Source organism: Sus scrofa, chromosome 13, assembly GCF_000003025.6.
Source record: "Sus scrofa isolate TJ Tabasco breed Duroc chromosome 13, Sscrofa11.1, whole genome shotgun sequence".
Taxonomy (NCBI): Eukaryota; Metazoa; Chordata; class Mammalia; order Artiodactyla; family Suidae; genus Sus; species Sus scrofa.
This window is the reverse complement of record NC_010455.5, coordinates 52,159,698-52,181,411: the sequence shown is the minus strand read 5'-3', so window position 1 is coordinate 52,181,411 and position 21,714 is coordinate 52,159,698. Positions and strand designations below refer to the sequence as shown.

The following is a 21,714-nucleotide window of genomic DNA, read 5'->3' as shown; positions in this document are numbered from 1 at the left end:
GAAAAGATGATTCTGTTTAAAATCACGGTTTATTCACAGATCTTTGGGAATACAATAATACGATATGTGAGGAATGCCTATATGGAATTGCCATTGATGTTGAGAGGTTAAAGAGATTTACATTTTGAACTTAAAAAGTTTTTGAGTAAGAAAAGAAACAAAGATTTTAATACAACTCACCTATATGTATTTCATTGAAAGTATGTTGTATCTATGAAAATAACTTGTGAATTACAATTAACACAGTGAACAAGATTGTCATTGAAAACATAACTTTAAAAGTTTATACCATGAAGTATGGGGATCAATTCCATCGGAGTGTCCTTTATAATTAAACATCTATATTAAACTAAAAAGCTGGAGTTTCTGTCGTGGCGCAGAGGTTAACGCATCCGACTAGGAACCATGAGGTTGCGGGTTCGATCCCTGGCCTTACTCAGTGGGTTAAGGATCCGGCGTTGCCGTGAGCTGTGGTGTAGGTTGCAGACGCAGCTTGGATTCCGTGTTGCTGTGGCTCTGGCGTAGGCTGGCAGCTACAGCTCTGATTCGACCCCTAGCCTGGGAACTTCCATATGCTGTGGGAAGCGGCCCTCAAAAAGGCAAAAAGACAAAAATAAATAAATAAATAAATAAATAAATAAATAAATAAACTAAAAAGCTAATTAGAGAAATGAATAAATAATGTTAGTGATGTTGTAAATTCTGGAAACACTAGACAATATTAGGGAATTGAAATAAGCTGTTGGGTTGTGTTTTACATGTATATTAAACTATAAATAGTGTCTAACAAATTCTTGATGTACTTTTTGACATCTTTTTTTTTTTTTTTTGGTCTATTTAGGGCTGCACCTGCAGCATATGGAAGTTCCCAGGCTAGGGGTCAAATGAGAGCTGTAGCCACTGGCCCACAGCACAGTCACAGCAATGCCAGATCTGAGCCACATCTGTGACTTACATCACAGCTCATGGCAATGCCACTTAATGAGGCCAGTGAGTGAACCCGCATCCTCGTGGATACTAGTTGGGATCGTTACTACTGAGCCACAATGGGAAGTTACCTTTTTCACATTTTTTAATGATTTATTTTTTAAATTATTTTTTAGTTTTTTGGTAATGCCCATGGCATGTGGAAGTTTCTGGATCAGGGATCAAATCTGTGCCATGGTAGTGACAATGCCAAATCCTTAAGTGCCAGGCCACCAGGGAATTCCCTTTTTCATATCTCAACAGGAAGCATTTTTTTTTTTTGCTTTTTTTTTTCTTGAGGGGGGTGCTGCACCTACGGCATATGGAAGTTCCCAGGCTAGGGGTCGAATTTGGAGGTGTAGCTGCCGACCACGGCCATGGCCACAGCAATGCAAGATCTGAACCATGTCTGCAATCTACACCATAGCTCATGGCAATGCTGGATCCTTAACCCACTGAGTGAGGCCAGGTATCGAAACTGTATCCTCAAGGATCCCATTTGGGTTTGCTGAGCCACAATGAGAACTCCTCAATGGGAAGCATTTTAACATACTGCTGACCAGGCAGTGATCCTGACAGGGTTACAACCATCTCTGCTTGCTCAAGAAACTCTTTGCATGAGGGAGTGTCAGAAGCTTGGAAGAAAGTTTTGGGGAGAATGATGGATCATTCTCTCAGGGATGCTAACATTCATGACAGTGCAGAAGATGAGAGTACATGGAAAAACACAAACATCAACAACTGCGTCAAACACAAATTCAGAGGATTTGGACTATAAATGTGCAGAAATTTTAGGAACACTTAACCAATTTATATTACTTATGTTTTACTTTTTATGTTTGCACAAGTGTGAAATATGATAAAAAATGTGTCTAAGTCTAAAACTGTTCTTTTGGTAAGTACAGAATGCTTTCTAGGTGATAAAAAACATTACGTGATAGTTTAAGCGGTAAATAAAAAATGGCACATCTTACAATTGACAGTATCTTAGATTCAGTGAAACATGTGACAAAGTGTAGACATCACCCTTCATGGTCTAAGAACTGAGTCAAAAAGAGAGTGAGAGAAACTGAGATGAAAATACTGACCAAGAAGAATACTACCCGCCCCTCTTTCCTCCCCCACCAATAAATGGAAAAAAAGCAAAGACAATAAGAGATATTCATTGAATTGCTGATTAGTCAAGATAAAAGTACAAAGTTGGTGAGCATTTCTCTGTGGCAAAGCATGTCACGATTAAACAAAAGATTACATCTATCTCACAGATGACCTTGGTGTTTAATCTTAGTCTGCCTCTGTCACTTAATCTGAAATCCAATTTAATGTCTGCTTTGTACATCAAAGAGCCACACAGGTCCATGTTACATATTTTCTCAAAGGAAAAAGTTAAATTAAAAAAGAAAAACTTTCCTAAAGAGTAAGGTTGATGTAGAGGCATTTGGTAGTTTAGCAGTTCTATAGAGCACGTTGATTTTCTCCCAGATAAATCACTCTTTAAGAATATCTTCAATGTCAAGCCTAAAAAAGTTGTCTTTACAATACTGCCACTCAGTTATTGTACATGTTCTCTTTCAGCTGATTTATCTATCAAGGTCTTTGTGTGTCTGTTGATTAAAAAGTCAAGTCTGCATACATTTAATTTTCCTGATCTATTTGACAGAATCTGAAGGTAACATTGGAGGAGAGGACCCTTCTTCTATGAGTACATCACTCTGTTTGAGATTCCATTGAAATTCAGCAGCAGATAATACCAATTCCAACTTTGTAGTATAACTTCCATTTTGTGGAAAGCTATTTTCATTTTGGCACATTAACTAGTACAATATGAAAATGAACGATTCTAACGTGAATATGAAAATCTGTACACCCTCCAGCTGATTCTTCAAAGTTCATTTTCAAAATGTACTTGTTTGGAGATTCTCTGCAGTAGGAAAACCGTATTTACCAAACCATGAAGCACATTCCTAGACAGACACAATACCACTAAATCAGTCCATTTCATGTTGGCACTTGCCTTCCTTAAGAGTTTGGTTTTGAGCACTGTTCTCCTTTTCTGGATTTTTATGATTTTTGGAGTATCCAGGAACTGCTGGCAATTTCAGTCATATCCAGTTGTAGCTCAAAAAAAATCATGTGTGGCATAGGGAAGGCTATCTTTTCCAGCCTGCCTTGCAATCAAGTGGGAATAGGTGACTATATTCTGACCAATAGAATGTGGACAGAACTAATATACCCACTTCCTTTCACTTATTTGCCTGTTAGATAATAGATACCAAGAGTGCAGGGAGGAGGAATAAGCAGTAGGAAGAAGTTTGGGTCCATGGGTGCTTCTGGGGAGAAAGCAAGCCCTCATTCTCAATTCACATTTGACTGTGCCAAGAATAAAACATCAACCCATGTTATGTCAAAATGCTGAAATGCTGGGCCTGGTTGTTACAGAAGCTAGGGTTATTTAGCATGACTAGAAATGATAATATAATAGAGAAGTCCCCAACCATATTTCTTAGGCATGCCACCAGATATTACAGAATATAGATATATGGGCTTCATAGCATAGGGAAACATAATAAAAAAGTTCAATAATAGTTCTGGGCATTCATTGCCTCACCTCAGAAATATTTGGGGTGCCTGTGTTTCAAGCACTGGAGTAAGTTCAGGGCATGTAATAATGAGCTAAACAGCCATGGCACTATTCTTTATGAAGCTTACAGATAAGGAGGTAGATATTAGGCAATGGATCATACATGTAAGTGTAAAATTATAACCATGATCATTTCCTCGACATGAGAATCTTGATCTTATCAGACATAGGAGTATAAATATATCAATGTATGGACACCTGAGCAATAAAAGGAAATATAAAAGCAGTTTAACACCAGAAATGCTTTTAGGATTGGATGGTTTTTTGGTAAATTTTAGTTACTTTTCATTTTGTGCCTTTTTAAAAAAATAATTAAGATCATCTAATAGTACAATCTGGTCAGTTTGAGATAGACATTTGCCTTAGGCAACTAAAAACATCTGAGGCAAATGAAATTGCAGGAAAATATGAAGCTGGTGAGAGTGAAATTTTTTTCTTCAGTGACCCTAGCACTGTATCCCCTTGGGAAACCTTCAAGTCACTCATCCATACCAGCCACTGAGGGATGCTCCCTGGAAGAGGCATTAGGGTACCCTGACTTTCATTACTGGGATGATATTATGACATCTCTGTTTCTCCATTGCATAATTTATGCAGAATTATGCTCAAAACATGAAGGAGAAAGAAGTCATTAGCCTCCCTGATTGATCTAGATTTCCAGCATGGATAGCCAACTCTCTAAGCTACTTCCCAATCCCTGAGAAAATTATATTCTGATGTCTCCAATCTTTTATACTGATTTTTTTTCTCTCTCTATATAGATGAAGACCACTGTTACAGAGGCTTACAATGAACTAATAATCTAGACATGTTCTTTGTCAGATTCTGGGCCCAATCTGATTTCTCACCCTTATGATTCAGGTGGTGGAGCCTGGCAGGCACACCTTTCCAACCACATAAACATCAGAGCAGGTTCCTACTGGCCCTCTCACTTCCACACATGGGAAAAAGATCTGGATGCCCAGCTCTTGGTTGCTTTTCATTTTTAGACACACTACACCTTTCCAGGAGAAATATATACAGAGACTTTCAATAGGTTCCCTGGCATCGAGATACATCTAAAAGACGTTGTTTCCAAGAAAGAATGATTAATGCCAGGGAGTTATTTTCTAAGGTACAATTGTAGACCTTCAAAGTCAGGCTGTTAATTTGGTGATATTAACTTTTGAGTCACTTGACTAGTCAGTTTAGGAAGCAACAATTCTCTTAAAACTCTTATAATTACACTTGGACAAGTTTGCGCGTAGGACCGCGAGTCCATCAGCTTATTATAACCATGGCGCATTTCACACACCATCTTCATTATCTTGTGCTAAAGAAGAGAGCGCACGCTCTTCTGTGGGTAATTTTAGATTGGCCACTGACACACTCCGCAGTGTTTATAAAGAAAACAAAACTTGGATGTTGGCCCTTTTAATTATAACTGGCAGAATCGCTACACCCAAAAATCACATAATCTCTTCGCCATATTATATCTTTGAAGACATCTGCTTACAAAGCAGTAACAAGGAACTCAAAATCTAAAAACAAACTTTGTACTAGATTGATTGGTTTGGCGAGCCATGCTTCTGAAGTCCTGGCGGACTCTGAAAGATATATTCCTGAACTTCAAGAAAAGCTTAAAATTAGCTGCAATGGTGTTACAGCCAATTGTTTTTGGTCTGGACAAGGGGATTAGAGCCTATTATTAGGATACCTCTTATTGCTAAGGAAAGTCGATTAGCCCAATGGAAGACATCATAAATTTCACCAGTCATTTCTGTTGTTGCACAGTTTCCAAATAAACACATAGCTAATGAAAAATTTTGATAAGTTTGGGGCAGGACTTCCCCTGAGAAATGATAACCCTTAAGGTGCTATTTTCTAGGTGTTTTAGACAATATTTTGAGGCTGACTGAGAACATTAGACATTCCATCAAAGGATGAAAACTGCTCTGTGACATCATCTTGACTCTGCATCAAACATGTGCCTCTCTTCACAAGGATTTGGACATGATCTGAGCTCATCTCTGAGTTATTACCCTGTGATTGTAGTCACTTACCTTAGGGCAGATCATTTTACAGCTCGTAGAGTTCTTAAACTCATGGTCCTGTACCCTTAAAGATAAAATGGAACAATCACTTATTAGTTAATCTGTGCTCTATAGATGGGTAAGAATCGTTCTTTTTCTAGGTGACTTGTGGGAGTGTATTTGAATTAAGAATTGAAACAAACCCAATGCAAAAGCCTGAATTTGTTGCCAAAATAAAATTGCCTACATCTTATGTAGTCATTTAATTCATCGCGTCCCACCCTCCTTCCACAACTCCAGCCAAAGAGTCTGTTTTTCCTTCCCCAACAGCATTTTCTGGAACCCAGGACTAGTTGTTAAACACTAACGGACTTAAGACAGCAGCTGGAAAAGTGAAAGCAATCTCATTGTGCTGCCCTAGTTCAACCAAAATGACTAACCAATTTCAACATTTAGAGTATCCAATTGGACAAATATTTACTGCTCAGTGAGTATGTTTATTTTAGAATCTTAATCCCAAATTACTTTGCTGGTGGTAATGCTATGAACATTGTCTATATTTTAGACAAACTGATTTTTTTTTTCTTCCTGATGTTAAAAATTACAATTATAAATAGATACGCTGCCTGAAAATTATAAAGCTGTGTGTATAATTTTTTTTAATGTCAAAGTGCTCAACAAGCGTTAAAGATGTTGACATTTGTTGTCATTCTAACACTAATTTTATTAGTTGAAAGTATTTTTTCCCAAATGTTTTTCTGAGCAGCGCCAAGTAACTGCTGTTAGCCCAGAGCACTGAACTATTAACTGTTAACAGCAGGGGAGTTTTCAGGTTCCAGCATTTTAGTACATGCTTGGATGTAAGTGTTTTACCCATACGTTTCCTTTTGCAAATACATAAACCAAGAAAGTTAATAATTTTGATATGTGAATTAAAAACTTCTGAATGTCTTCATATACGTAGAACAGACTCAGCAAACATCGTTAGAACTAGCAAACCACTAGGAGAATAGAAAGCGTGAAAATGTAAAACAAAAAAAAGAATGATTACAGCACTCAGAATGATTTATTTAATGGAGCTTGTTCAGCGTTTTCATTTTGGGTATTTATATTACCGTGATCTGACATGTTTTCTTCTTTCTTTCCTTTTTTGTAGGTCATGTCAGGAAGTTTTTGGCTTTAGAAATTCAGAACAGACAAGAGCTAATGCAAGAAAAAAATAAAACTATCCCCATGGGGATGACATTCTAGAACTCTCTATTTGTCAGGGAGTGAGAGCATAATGTTTGGGGCGAGGCACATTTGGGTGAAGCCATGGGTTCTCAGGGCTTCCACAGAACACAGTGCAGGCAAAAGACTAGTACAGGATTACTTTTCATTAGAAGAGTTATATGGCATGTGCTGAATCTTAATTTCCCTACGAATGTGTAGCTTTGTGTCCACAGATAGATGTCCCAGTTATAACTTGTGGATGATTTTTATTCAAGTCTGCTTTGCCAGACTAGTCTTCTAAGGTGTTTTCCTAAGTAAAATCTTGATCCTCAAAAGAGGATGAATACATGTTTACCCACTATAAATTAATTTGCCTCACAGGCTGCTAGCACACAAAATTCCTCCCAGGTGCAGAGGGTCTAGAAAAGCCTGCAACTTGAGCAAGTCTCTGTCAAATGTGAAGGAAGCAAGTTCTCTGCAGCTTTTCAATTCTTGTAAGGAGATGTAAAGATATGATTTCTACAGTGAGTAATGGTACAAATAAAACTATGTCTATTATTATTTTATTCATGGCATTTAATTATAGAGGGAGATGGGTAGTTGGATGAAAGACAAAAAAAAAAAAAAAAAAAAAAAAAAAAAAAACCATAAGCAAGGGAAAAGCTCCTCTGCTCTTTTTAAGTCAATGCTCTAAGACAATGGGGAAGAGCTTTAATAGGATGCCCAGTGAAAGACAGATTCCACAAGCCTAAGTGTTCACTGGGGGTTCGTCAAATAATGGGACTGTTGGCCTATTTTTCAAGCGAGTTCTCTGCAATAACTTGACATTTGATAGGATTACCTCTGGATTTTGGTCTGAGTCTCTGCTGTGACTGAGAAGATTGTCATTTTTTGATTTAAAGATAACAGAGCCAATCACGTGAAAAGGTTCTATAGAGTCAGCCTGTGACTCATAACCAAATATCAAGAAAGATTTTGTCTATAGTTGGCTTTCTTACCCCTGTTATAACTGATCAAATGACTAGTTTCCATCATAAACACTATATATTTATTTTATAAAAAAAAGCCCGACATTCTTCATAGATGAATTATAAGAGTATCATAAAACTTGGGTGATTCTTTTCCCCTGAAGACTGAGAGCATTTGCTGATTATAATTTCAATTCAAAAGTTTCACCAAGAAAGATGAATCAATTCTGCTTAAGCAGAACACTGAACAATTGAAAGAAAAAAATGAACTGGTCAGACATAGATAAAACCAAATTATGAGGCCATGGAATTAGATATACAGGAGAGCAAACAAAACACACCCAAACACTGGTCTTGCAATTGACCATTCAAAATATAGTTAATAAGTTCCCAAACATGCAAGTTTGAATTTTAAAATTAAGCCTCCCAATTGCCAATTTCAAAAAATATAATGAGTTTAGAGTGGCCTTTTTATTATGCATGGTTTTATGTCTTTGGATTTCAAAATTACCTAGCATGCATTTTCAACTTTGCTACAATTTCCGGGCTGTTTTCATTTCTATTTTAAAAAGGCTAAACAGTAAGATGTGCCTCTGCTTTGCATTCTAATTGCACGTAACTGATTTGCACAGCAGAACAAAAAACTCATTTTCAGATTAAGAATCGTGCACCAAGAAATAATTATTGTTCTACCAGAAAAAAAAAAAAAACTTTCCCACATCTTCCTCCCCTCATTTATGGAAACTGTTTTCTAGGTTCCCCCTAGGTTGATCTCTTTTATAGACCACCATGCATTGCTCTTTAGGGACTAAAATAATGCAAATAGAAACAAGGAACATACAACTGTTTTGACTACATTCTTCTGCTTGCAACATAACACTTGCCTTTTATTATTTTATCCTCAACAATCAAGGGGTGACTAAATGGTTGCAGGTGGTGATGAAAATAAAAGTCATCCATCATTATTTATTAGGCATGAAAAAGATACACAATAATGTAATTTAATCTCAGAGCAGACAATTATTTCCACATATTGATAATACAATGTGAAAACTGTCATGAATTCTAATATGATATTTTGGCTTTATTGGTGCACCACGGCCAGCATGACAAATAATGAAATTGCATCAAAAAGAAAAAAAAAGGTAATTATGTGCATATGTCAATATCATGGGTGGAAAACATATCACCAAATTTTTAAAGCTTCTTCATTACAACTTGAAGAAGTCAAAAGTTTGAAGTGGAAAAAAAAGCACATTTTCAGTTTTTGCTATTTAAAATACAATCTATTACATTCACACTACAATCTATAATCTGAGAAAACAATGCCTGAGTAAGTGTTTTATCATAAAAAGTTTTGAAGAACAGCCAGTCAGCTAAAATATTTGCAATAAATATATATATACCACAGGGTCACATTTCTAATATGTTCTTTGGTTCACTGTAGTCTGGTAAAAATCTACAGATGAAAACTCTGATCTCTACTTTGGGTAGCATACACATGGCTATTAAATGTAGCAAAGAATATACCTTGTAGCCAAATAAAGCAAGAAATGGTTGAAAATAAACACCTTTGGTAGGAAAAATCCTGACTGATGAAATGCTTGATCCAAAAAAGTGAAAGCTAGTTGTTCATTATGTTAAATGATTCCTCTTTTCACTTGATTGTTGAACTCTATCTCCAAATAGGACTTGGAAGGTGAAAATATGACAGAAAGAAAGAAAGAAAGAAAAAGAAAGAAAGAAAGAAAGAAAGAAAGAAACAAACAAACAAACAAACAAACTAGCATTTCAACTCTGTGGATGAGAACCAAAATTATCTTACGACTTATATTTGAATAGATTCTGGTTTCCGGTGAGCAACCCTGATTAGAGGCTTTCCTGGTTAGAAATAAATGAGATGGTTCTTAAAGTACCTGGTCATGATACAGTGTACACTCACACACACACACATTCATTTTCCAGCGTATATACACAGCATTCTTTCTCCGAGACTACTTTTTTTCGCAGCTCACATATAGATTAGAAACACAAATACGAGCTTCTTGGATAAGATAAATGACCTCCTCTAAAAAAATTGCCTTTTAGAATTATTAAGGAAGGAAAATATTTTAGACTTGGATTGAGTGGTGGACAAGACCTGGAAGAAAAAGTGTCTCTGAGTGATCACAACACTGTGACCATTCTGGGTTGGGAGAGAAAATTTATATATCATGTGGTTACTCAATTTTATAAAGAGAATCTAAGAACAAGTATAGGCATTGGGTAGGAAAAACAAATGAAAGGAATAATTTAAAAAGTCAATAAGCCACAGGAAATCTGGAGACTGTTTAAAAACACCTTATTGGAAGCCTAGCAAAAGTTTGTGCCAGAGATCAAAGGGACACTTGGAAATGTGGCCCAAGTAAGGAAACCAGGGAGATCCGCAAACTATGGCAGGTCAGGTGTGAACAAGAATGCAGGCGAGCCAAAAGAGAATTCAAGAGTCCCTTGCAAGTGACTCCAAAGCTAATAAAAATGTTCTTCAAAATATACCCATGGCAGAAAACCAAGTACAGAACTAATGGGCCGATCAAGTGACCCACTATGGGCAAAAGAGATATTCTTCTTGGAGGATGGAAACCCTTTTGACTTTACTACTTTTATCCACTCATTCAATCATCCATCCATCAATCCATTTTTTTTTTTTTTTTTTTTTTTTTTTTTTTGCCATTTCTTGGGCCGTTTCCTGCTGCACATGGAGGTTCCCAGCTAGGAGTCTAATCAGAGCTGTAGCCACTGGCCTATGTCAGAACCATAGCAATGTGGGATCCGAACCACATCTGCGACCCACACCACAGCTCATGGCAACGCTGGATCCTTAACCCACTGATCAAGGCCAGGGATTGAACCTGCAACCTCATGGTTCCTAGGTGGATACGTTAACCACTGAGCCATGATGGGAACTCCTTCAATCTTTTATCTATTAAAAAATTATAGAATGTTGACCATAAAGAGACTTTGGGTTCAAACCTGGGAATACAGAATGACATAAGCCATTCATTCATTTATTCTTTCACTCATTCAATCATCAGTTCATCTATCCATCATGTGTTTGGTAATCTATTCATTCCACACAAAAATTTTACAGGATGTATATCATGAGACAGACATTCATTCAGTCAGTCCACAAATATTTGAGAGACTAAGCCCTGGTCTAATTCTTTGAGATAGATTTGTGAACACTAGAGACAACAGCCCTGCTGGAATTGAACCTCTTTTCTAGCATGGACTAGCTGTGGAGGTAGGCAACTTATACAACAAACAGCTTATCACAAAATCAAAAGCAGTCATTTGATATGAGAGGTATTATGAAGGACAAGTTCACATGGCTGTGAGTGCCTGATGGGGGCCCTGAGTGAGATAGAAAACAACACTCTGCTGACAGACCTGGATGGAAAGGAATAAGAGCTGGGAGTGTGGCAGGAGGGGAGGATGAAAAGATGGCACAGAGGTTTCATTATTTGGGGCTTGGTATGCCATGTGAAGAACTCCAGACTTCATCTTAGAGGGTGGTGAAGACTTTTAAGCTACAGTGATCTACTTAAAATGCTGGATACTCTTCTGTTCAAAACCCAGCAATGGCTACCTACTTCAACTGGAGGCAAAGCTGAAGTCTCTATCTTCTGTTAGCTTTCAGACTAAGTTTCGTTTGTTTGTTTTTAACCTCTCTCCCCTGCTCACTCTACTCCAGGTATACTGGGCTCTTTGTGCCTACTGGCTCTTTTCTCTTCCATCCAGTCCAAATGGATGCATCCATACTTTCATTAAGTCTTTGTTCAAATCTTATCTATGGGGCATGACCTGAAGACCAGACTTGATATTGTGACTTCCCTGCCATCTCCATTTTTTGTGTATCCTGCCTTTTGTAGTATTCATTACCTTCGGATGTAAAATACACTTAATTTACATATGTTTTGTATACAGTTATATACAGTTAACCTTCCCTGTCTTTGGGTTCTGCATCTATGGATTCAACCAACAGCAGACTGAAAACTTGTGGGAAAAAAAATTTTTTTCAGAAAGTTCTGAAAAGCAAAACTTGAATTTGCCAGCAACTATTTATATAGCATTTACATTGTTTTTATAATTATTTACTTAGAATTAGGTATTAGAGGAGTGGTATTAGGTATTAGGTATTAGGTGGAGCAGAAACAAATCCGACTGGGAACCATGAGGTTGTGGGTTAGATCCCTGGCCTCACTCAGTGGGTTAAGGATCTGGCATTGCCATGAGCTGTGGTGTAGGTTGCAGACATGGCTAGGATCTGGTGTTGCTGTGGCTCTGGCATAGGCTGGCAGCAACAGCTCTGATTAGACCCCTGGCCTGGGAACCTCCATATGCCGCAGGTGTGGCCCTAAAAAAAAAAAAAGAAAAGACAAAAGACCAAAAAAAAAAAAAAGAATTAGGTATTAAAAATAGTCTAGATATGGCTTAAGTATACAGGAGGATGTGCCTAGTTTGTATGTGAATACTATGCCATTTTATATAGGGGACATGAGCATTGGTGGATTTTGGTATCTGTGGAGGCTCCTGGAACCAATCCCCCACAGAGAGCAAAGGATGACTGTGTAGACCTACCTCATTCTCATTTTTATTGCATTATGCTTTATTGCATTTCACAGGTATTGCATTTTTTAAAAATTGAAAACCATTTATGGCAATCCCGTGTTGAGCAGGTCTATCTGCAACATTTTTTCCAATGGCATTATTTTTTAATCAAGGTATGTACAGTGTTTCTTTATGACATAATGCTATTGCACACAATAGACTACAGTACAGTTTAAACATAACTTTTATAAGTACTGGGAAACCAAGAAATTCATGTGACTCACTTTCTTGTGGTATTCATATTATTTCAGTGGTCTGGAACCCAAGCTGCAGTATGTCTGAGATCTGCCAGTCCTATCTCTATCCACCACCCCCAACCCCACCCAGGAGAATGGATTCTTCATGAGGCAGGAATTTCTGCTTTTGTTTACATTTATCCTGGTCAACTACAAACTAAAATTGTGCCTGGGACACACAACTCAATAATAATTTGCTGAACAGATAAATTACTGAATGTGTTGTATAACATGATCATATTACATTTTAAGAAAATTACTCTGGTTGAAGCTTGAAGAATAAGCTGGGAAGAGTTCAGTGTAGATGCAGAAAGATAAGAAGCTATTTTGAGGGTCTAGTGAAAAAGTTAATGGCAATTTAGGTTAGGGTAAAGATGCTAGAAATGGAGAAAAGTAAACTGGTCTGAGGGACTTATTTAGTAGAATCATCTGGGCCTGCTTACGTAGTGTGTCAGAGCTGGCATGTATTGGTTTGCAAGAGAGAGCTGATAATTAAATTTTTAGGAATTTTGTTAGTTGTTAAGCACAGATGTTATTAAAAATTAAATTATATAAACTTGCAATTAATCATATTAGAACAAAGTTAATAAATATTCAAAAGTAATTAATTCCTAATTATTTTACTACATTTTACTATTATCTATGCTCTTGAGGCTATTTATGTCTACTGTGTTTCTTTGGGAAATACTATCTGATGGCAAGTTACTGTGCAAATTTTTTTAATTCCATATTAAGTCATGTCACTGGTAGCTTGAAATCAGTCATAGCAGGAGTATTTATTCCTTGGTAATTGTCAAATGCTATACATCAGAGCTTGCTTTATTATCTTTTAAGAAAGTGAGGGAGAAAATGTTAATAATACCGATTAATTTTAAAAGAATGGCATGTCTGGAGCTATTTCATTGTTAATATTGCACAAAATTGAGGAACTATTTCTCCAGTATGTGAAAACAATTTTCTGATTTAGCAAAGAAGTCATTGACATCATTGATAAGAGAATGAAATCCTGACCTACATCTTGTCTTACTGCTATCTAACTCTTTCATGTAAAGGAAACTATCAACCAACATACGTATTAGAAATACATTCACTCATTAGCTGCAATCATAAGTTGGCCATGGATTAAAGAATTTTGCAAAAAACTATGAAAACATTCTAGAAGGATTCATTGGCTATATGAAATTTGCCATAAAGAGTATTATATATTATCATTGTACTGTGATTGTTTGTACACATTCTTTATATCAATAAAATCTATGATAAATTTATTTTTAAGTTTTATTGAAATATAATAATTATATTGTGATAATTTCTGTTGCATGACAAAGTGATTCAGTTATACATAAACACACATCTGTTCTTTTTCAGATTCTTTTCCCATACAGATTATCAGAGGATATTGGGTAGAGTTCCCTCTGCTATACAGTAGTTACCTATTGGCCAATCATTCCATATACCACAGTGTATATATGTGTATATTTTCTTTCTGGATAACTGGTTGTTAAACAGGGTATATATGGGTCAAGAGAGAAAGAATTAGCAAAAAATGCTGCCAGTGTCTGTGTTGTTCAGCTGCCTAAATGATGATACTCATACCCTCATACAAGGGAACATTAGAAAAGGACAGGTTTAATGGGTTGGATAGGGCAGGCAGTGTAATGGGTTAGTTTGGGTGATATTGAGTTTGAAGAGACGAGTAGCAGAAACATGTATGGACCTAGAGAGTCTCTTATTAAGTGAAGTAAGCCAAACTGAGAAAGACAAATATCATATGAGATCATTAACATGTGGAATCTAAAAAATGACACAAATGAACTTATTTACAAAACAGACTCACCGACATAGAAAACAAACTTATGGTTACCAAAGGGGAAAGGGGGGAGGATAAATTAGGAGTTTGGGATTAGTAGATACAAGCTACTCTATATAAAGTAGATAAACAACAAAGTCCTACCGTATACCACAAGGAATTATATTTAAAATCTTATAATAAACTATAATGGTAGAGCATCTGAAAAAGTATTTGTATGTACATTGGAAACTGACGCAACACTGTAAATCAACTATACCACAAAAAAATTAAAAAAAAAAAAAAAGAGAGACAGGAAGACTACAGGATCAGGTGTCTAGCTGTTTCCAAAGCTCTGGAGTTCAGAAAATGACTTTTAGCTTGAGCCGTCCTTTGGGAAATATTTGTGAAGATCAGTAATGAAAGACTTGAGAGTGGATGAAATTATTCTGTTTCTTCCAAATTAACTTCCAAAGTGAATTTTGGAGGCATTTAGATTGAAGTGGTAAATGCCAAATGCTCTAGTACTGACAGGCAAATTAATAGTATACAAATTATCAAAGCTAAACAACACCCTCTAAGAATATTAGAGGTTTCCATCAGGGACATACATTTTCAAGACCAAAGACATGTCCTCCTTTATTAGAGAAGGATGTCTTAGTTAAATAAGTAGCATCAAAAACATAGATTCCAGAGTTCCTGTTGTGGCGCAGTGGTTAACGAATCCGACTAGGAACCATGAGGTTGAGGGTTCGGTCCCTGGCATTGCAGTGGGTTAAGGATCCAACGTTGCCATGAGCTGTGGTGTAGGTTGCAGATGTGGCTTGGATCCCATGTTGCTGTGGCTCTGGTGTAGGCTGGTGGCTACAGCTCCAATTAGACCCCTAGCCTGGGAATCTCCATATGCTGCAGGAGCAGCCCAAGAAATGGCAAAAAGATAAAAAAAAACAAAACAAAAAAAAACCAACAGAAAAACCCCAAAGAACAAAACACAAAAACCATAGATCCCTGTTGGAGCCTGTGTAAGTAGATTTCAGAGGGTGCCATGGGTAAGTGGAATTGAGTTATTTTCTTATTAGTTACCAATGATTCTGAGTATTGTGAGTGTGAGTAGAATTAATTAATTACTAAATGATATGAAATGTGGGAGTCTGATTCTTAAAAATAAGATCTTTATTTGAGGGCTTTATGTTACCTTTTTGAAAAAGATACCTTTTTGAAAAAGAATCATGGACTTCTACTACAAATATATTGTTTTCCCTAACTTTCTCAGTTTGGTAAATTTAAAAGCCCTGGATAATATATGTAATGTGTATGTTACATCCCTAAAAGAGAGAGGAAAGAAGGCAGACCAGCTGGGGATTTTAGTACTCAAAGAACAAGGTAGAGGTCAGCTTTCTCTTTGCCTCATATCTCAGACTTGGAGCTGAAGAAGCTGGCAATTCAGAAAACCAATTGGCACAGACAAAAAAAAAAAAAAGACAATAATAACAAAACAAAACAAAAAAATTAGCATCAAAGAAAGACCTATTCTTTCTAGTGAAAGAATCAGAGGAGGGGCAATCTACACAGACAGAGGACTTTAATAAAATAATCACTGTATTCTGGACAAATAAAAAATGATGGTTCCACCCCATCCACACTAGCAAAAACCAAGAGAAGCATAGACATAGTCCCCTGTTGGACTGTAACAAGACTCACCAAGAGCATTACTTGGATGATGTTAGAGATGCCCAAGTAGGGAGATCTGATTTTCATCCTCACCAACTGGTAATTAGATATCCCTCCCCATCCTTATCCCCTGCGGTGTCCGTGGAGACTACAAATAGACCATGGACTTCCATCTCTGCCCAGCAATAATGTAGACCCCACCACCATCTCTGGTGTTAACAGAGGCTGAGTGGGGATCCTGTACTTCTACCACTACTTGGCAATAAGGAGGCAATGCTTCCCCCTTTCTCTTGCTGGAGCTGTACAAGAGAAAGTAAGCAAAAATAGAGGTTGAAATAAAATTCAGAACATCATAACATAATACAAAAATGTCCACATCTCAATTGAAAAACTCATAATACCACAAACCACTCATAAAACCACAAACCAGGAAGATCTAAGTCAGGATGAAAGAAGAAAATAGATTCTAATACCAAGGTGGCAGAGATGTTAGAATTATCAGATGGACATTAAGAAGCTATAATAAAAATGCTTCAATGGGCAATTAAAATACATGAAACAAATGAAAAACATATAATGTCCTAGAAAATAAATAGGGAAATAACAGCAAAGACATAGAAGTTTATAAAAAAAGAACCAAAATGGAAATTTTAGAACTAAAATATACAATAACCAATGTAAAAATATTAGTGGATAGGGGCGACAGCAGAAAGGAAAGAACAGAACAAAAAGAATAAATGAATGGTAACACAAAACAACAGAAATTATCCAATCGGAAGAAGATGAAATATACCAAAAAAATTTGAGAGTCTCAAGGACCCGCTGAACTTTAACAAAAGACGTAACATCTGTGTTACTGGAGTCACAGAAGGAGAGGATAAAGAGAACAAACTAAAAAATACAGAAAAAATGATGAACAAAAACTCTCAAATTTGCCAAGATACATAAAGCTAGAGAATCAAAAAGCTGAGAGAACCCAAAAAGAATAAACGTAAAGAAATCCATGCTGAGACACATCATAATTAAACTTCTAAAAACTAAAGACAAAGAATCTTGAAAGCAACTGAAGAAACAACACTTGACTTATAGATGTCAAGTGACATGACAGAGGATTTCTCATCAGAAAACATGGAGGCTCAAAGAAGTGGCACATTATTTTGCAGGTGCTAAAAGAAAAGAACTGAAATGTAGAATCCTTTGCCCAGTGAAAACACTCTTTATGAATAAAGAAGAAATCAAGACAATTTTCGATGAAATAAACTAAGAGAATTTGTTGTCAGCAGATCTCCTTTAAAAGACTGGCTAAAGGAAATTCCTCTAATGGAAAAAGAAACGATGAGTGAAGAAGACTTGAAACATTAGGAAGGAAGAAAATGATAAACAAACCCACTGGTAAATACAATAGGCTTCCCTTCCACTCTTGAATATTCTAAGTTATGTTTGATGATTGAAGCAAAAATTATATTATTTTAAAACAACAAATTATTTGGTTCTAAATGCATGTAGAGGAAATGTTTAATACAATTACATTATAAACAGGGTAAAGAGACATAAAGAGAAGTAGAGTTTTTAAAAATTATTTTTATTTTTTTAATTTTCTTTTTTTCTTTATTCAAATATAATTGATTTACAATGTTGTACGAATTTCTGCTGTAGAGCAAAGTAACCCAGTCATATATCTATACAGACATTCTTTTTCTCATATTGGCTTCCATCATGTTCTATCACAAGAGACTGGATTTAATTCCCTGTGCTATACAGCAAGAAACAGAGGTAAAGTTTCTATATATAATTGAAACTGGTAAAATGCCAACAGCAGTAGACTCTGCTGATTTGTGTATACATAGTATAATATCTAGAAGAACTACTTTAAAAGCTAAACGAAGAGATACACTTAAAAACACTATGGATAAAAAACTTGGGATCTGAAAAATGTTCAGGCAACCTGAAAGAAGGCAGGAAAAAGAAAACAAAGAAATGAAAAACAGAAAAAAAGTAGAAAACAAAAATTAAATTGACAGACTTACATCCTAGTGTATCAACAATTATTTAAATGTAAATGATTTAACTATATGAATTAAAGATAGAGATATGAATTCCTGTTGTGGTTCAGGCAAAATGTACCTGACTAGTATCCATGAGGGTATGGGTGGATCCAGAGTTGCTGTGATCTGTGATGTAGGTCACAGATGTGGCTAGGATCTGGCATTGCTGTAGGCCGGCAGCTACAGCTGCAATTTGATCCCAAGCCTGGGATCTTCCAAATGCCTTGGGTGCAGCCCACCCCCTCACCAAAAAAAAAAAAAAAAAAAAAAAAAAAAAAAAAAAAAAAGAGAGAGAGAGAGAGAGAAAGGGAAGGATAGAATAGCTTAAAAAAAAAAAAAAACCAAACTAACTTTAAATATGTTGATAGAATCATACTGCAAGTAAAAGAATGGAAATAGATACATCATGTAAAAATTTATTAAAGGAAAGCAGAAATGGCTATATTATTATGAACAAAGAAAATAGACTTCAGATCTAAAAATATTACCAGGGATAGAAAGAGACATTATGTAATGATATAAAAGCCAAACCACAAAGAAGGTATACAAATCAAACAGCTACAAAATATGTGAAGCAAAAACTGAAAATAACTAATAGGATAATCCAAAATTTTGTGTATCTATAAATCCAAAAATTTTATATAAATTTTTATATTAAATTTTATTAACAGAATTTTGTCCACACTGATAAGACAACTAGAAGAAAATCAGCACGAATACAGAAAGACTCAACACCATCCTCTCAGTCTAATTGATATTTGTAGACCTCTCCATCAAATAACAGCAGAATGCATATTCTTTTCAAGTGACAAAATGACCATATCCTAAGCCATGAAGCAACCTCAACAAATTGAGAAGTGAAACCATAGATTGTGTTTTCTGGGCACAATGGAATCAAAATGGAAATCAGTAACAGAAAGATAAGAAAATCTCCAAACACTTGGAAAATAAACAACACTCATATAAATAATATGAGTCAAAGAGGAAATATCAAGGGAGATTAAAAAACACACTGACTTGAATGAAAATGAAAATATAACATACTGAAATTTGAGAAAGCATTTAAAGCAGTTCTGAGAGGGAAATTTATAGCCCTAAATACTTACATTAGAAAAGAGGAAAAATTCAAAATCAACAGTATAAGCTTCCATCTCAAAAATCTAGGAAAAGAACAACAAAATAAGTTCAGGGCAAGGAGGAAAAAAAAGGAAATAATACAGATAAGAACAGCTCAATGAATTTGAAACAGAAAAAAACTTCTGGTTAATAGAAGCAATTGTTGATGATCTTATCACAAGATAGAGAAAGCAAAAAGAGAAAGACACTATTCATCAATATCAGGAATAAAACAGAAGCTATCACTACAGATCTTGTAGACATCAAAAGTAAAGTTTATATATATGTATATGAATGACTGGGTCACTTTGCTGCGCAGCAGAAATTGACAGAACACTGTAAATCAACTATAATGGAAAAAATAAAAATCATAAAAAACTTAACAATATTGAAATCATAATTGAAAAACTCCCCCACAAGAAACTTTTAGTCCTAGGTAGTTTCACTGGAGGATCTACCAAAGGTTTAAAGAAGAATTAATAACAATTTTATACAATCTCTTCCAGAAAAGAGAAAAACTTCCCATTTTATAAAGTTAATGTTATTCTGATAATGAAACAAGTAAGTGTAAAACAAAACAAAGCAAAACAAAAACCTAAAACTAAAGAACAATATTCTCATGAATGTAGAGTAAAAATTCTTATCAAATTAATAGCAAACGGATTTCAGCAAAATATAAAAAAATTATGGATGTGACAAAGGACTTTATTCCAGGCATGTAGGAACTGATTTATTGTTTGGAACATGATGAAAGGTAATATGAGAAAGAGAGTGTGTATAGATGTATGACTGAGTCACTTTGCTATACAGCAGAAATTGACAGAACAATGTAAATCAACTATAGTAAAAATTTTTTTCTTTTTTTTGCTTTTTTAGAGCTGCACCCATAGCATATGGAAGTTCCCAGGCTAGGGGCTGAATTGGAGCTACAGCTGCTGGCTTGCACCACAGCCATAGCAACATGGGATCTGAGCTGTGTCTGAGACCTGCACCACAGCTCATGGCAATGCCAGATCCCTGACCCACTGAGCTAGACTGAGGATAGAACCCACATCCTCATGGATACTAGTCGGATTTGTTTCCAGTGTGCTACAATGGGAACTCCCGTAAAATTATTTTTTTTTAATTTTAAAAAAATTAAAAAAAGAAAAGTTGGAGTTCCCATCATGGTGCAGTGGAAACAAATCTGACTAGGAACCATGAGGTAGCGGGTTTGATTCCTGGCCTCGATCAGTGGGTTAAGGATCCAGTGTTGCAGTGAGCTGTGGTGTAGGTTACAGATGTGGCTTGGACCTGGCATTGCTGTGGCTGTGGTGTAGGCTGGCAGCTACAGCTCTGATTGGACCCCTAGTCTGGGAACTTTCATATGCTGCGGGTGTGGCCCTAATAATACAAAAAGACAAAAGAAAAAGAAAAGTCAATGTAATCCACCATATTCTTTAGCTAAAGAAGAAAATTCACATGATTGTATCAACTGATTCAGAAAAAGCATTTGACAATTTCAACACCCATTCATGATAAAAAAAAACTCTCAGAAAAATTGGAATAGAGATTTTTCCCAAATTGATAAAGAGCACTTACACTTAAGCTAACATCACACTTCATAGTGAGAGGCTGATCTCTTTGTCTTAAGACTAAGACCAGAAAGAAGAAAAGGACTTCAAGTGACTGCTCTTGTCACTTCTGTTCAGTGTTGTATTAGAACTTCTAGTCAGGGTAATTATGTACAGATTTTTGACAAAGGCTCAAGAACAATCCAGTGGAGGAAAGATAGACTTTTTAATAAATTGTGCTGAAGCAAATAGACATCCTTAAGTGAAATAAAAAAAGAACCTTCACTTAAGACTAACAATTAACTCAAAACGAAACACAGACTTAAGTGTGAAACAATGAAACTTTTAGGAAAAAACAAAAGGCGAAGTCATCAAGATCTATGGCAAGGGGAAAAATTGCTTCCACTTGCTATCAAATGCAGGATTTATTAAAAAACCAGATAAATTGGACTTTATCAAAATGGAAAGTGTTACTCTATGAAAGACTTTATTGTAGGGTAAAAAGACATGATATAGGCTGTGAGAAAATGTTTAAAAAACACATAGTTAACAAAGGAATGGCTTCTAGCATATATTAAAGAACTCTCAAAACTCAGCAGTAAAAAATCAAACAATACAATTAGAAAATGGACAAGGAGAGAGGACAAGATGGCGGAGGAGTAGGGGGACATGCTCGCCCTCTCCCACAAACACAACAAAAAAAGCACATCTACAGAATAAATGACTCGCACAGAACAGCAACCAATCACTGGCAGAGGAACCTAAACTCCAATAACGGCAAGAAGTTCGTGACATTACTGGGCAGAACGGGAGAAAAGAGGAGAGTGAGAGAAGGTGAATCCGAGCGGGACGGGT

The 21,714-nt window shown here is 36.0% G+C and overlaps 1 long non-coding RNA gene across 1 annotated transcript in view; it reads right to left on the bottom strand.

Annotated features, from left to right (window-relative positions):
• LOC102167790 overlaps positions 1-21,714 on the bottom strand; it is a 399,031-nt gene that overhangs the window by 42,890 nt on the left and 334,427 nt on the right. Inside the window, exon 4 of the long non-coding RNA XR_002337630.1 lies at positions 5,650-5,704. This is a non-coding gene — a long non-coding RNA (uncharacterized LOC102167790). The remainder of the gene's footprint in view (positions 1-5,649; positions 5,705-21,714) is intronic.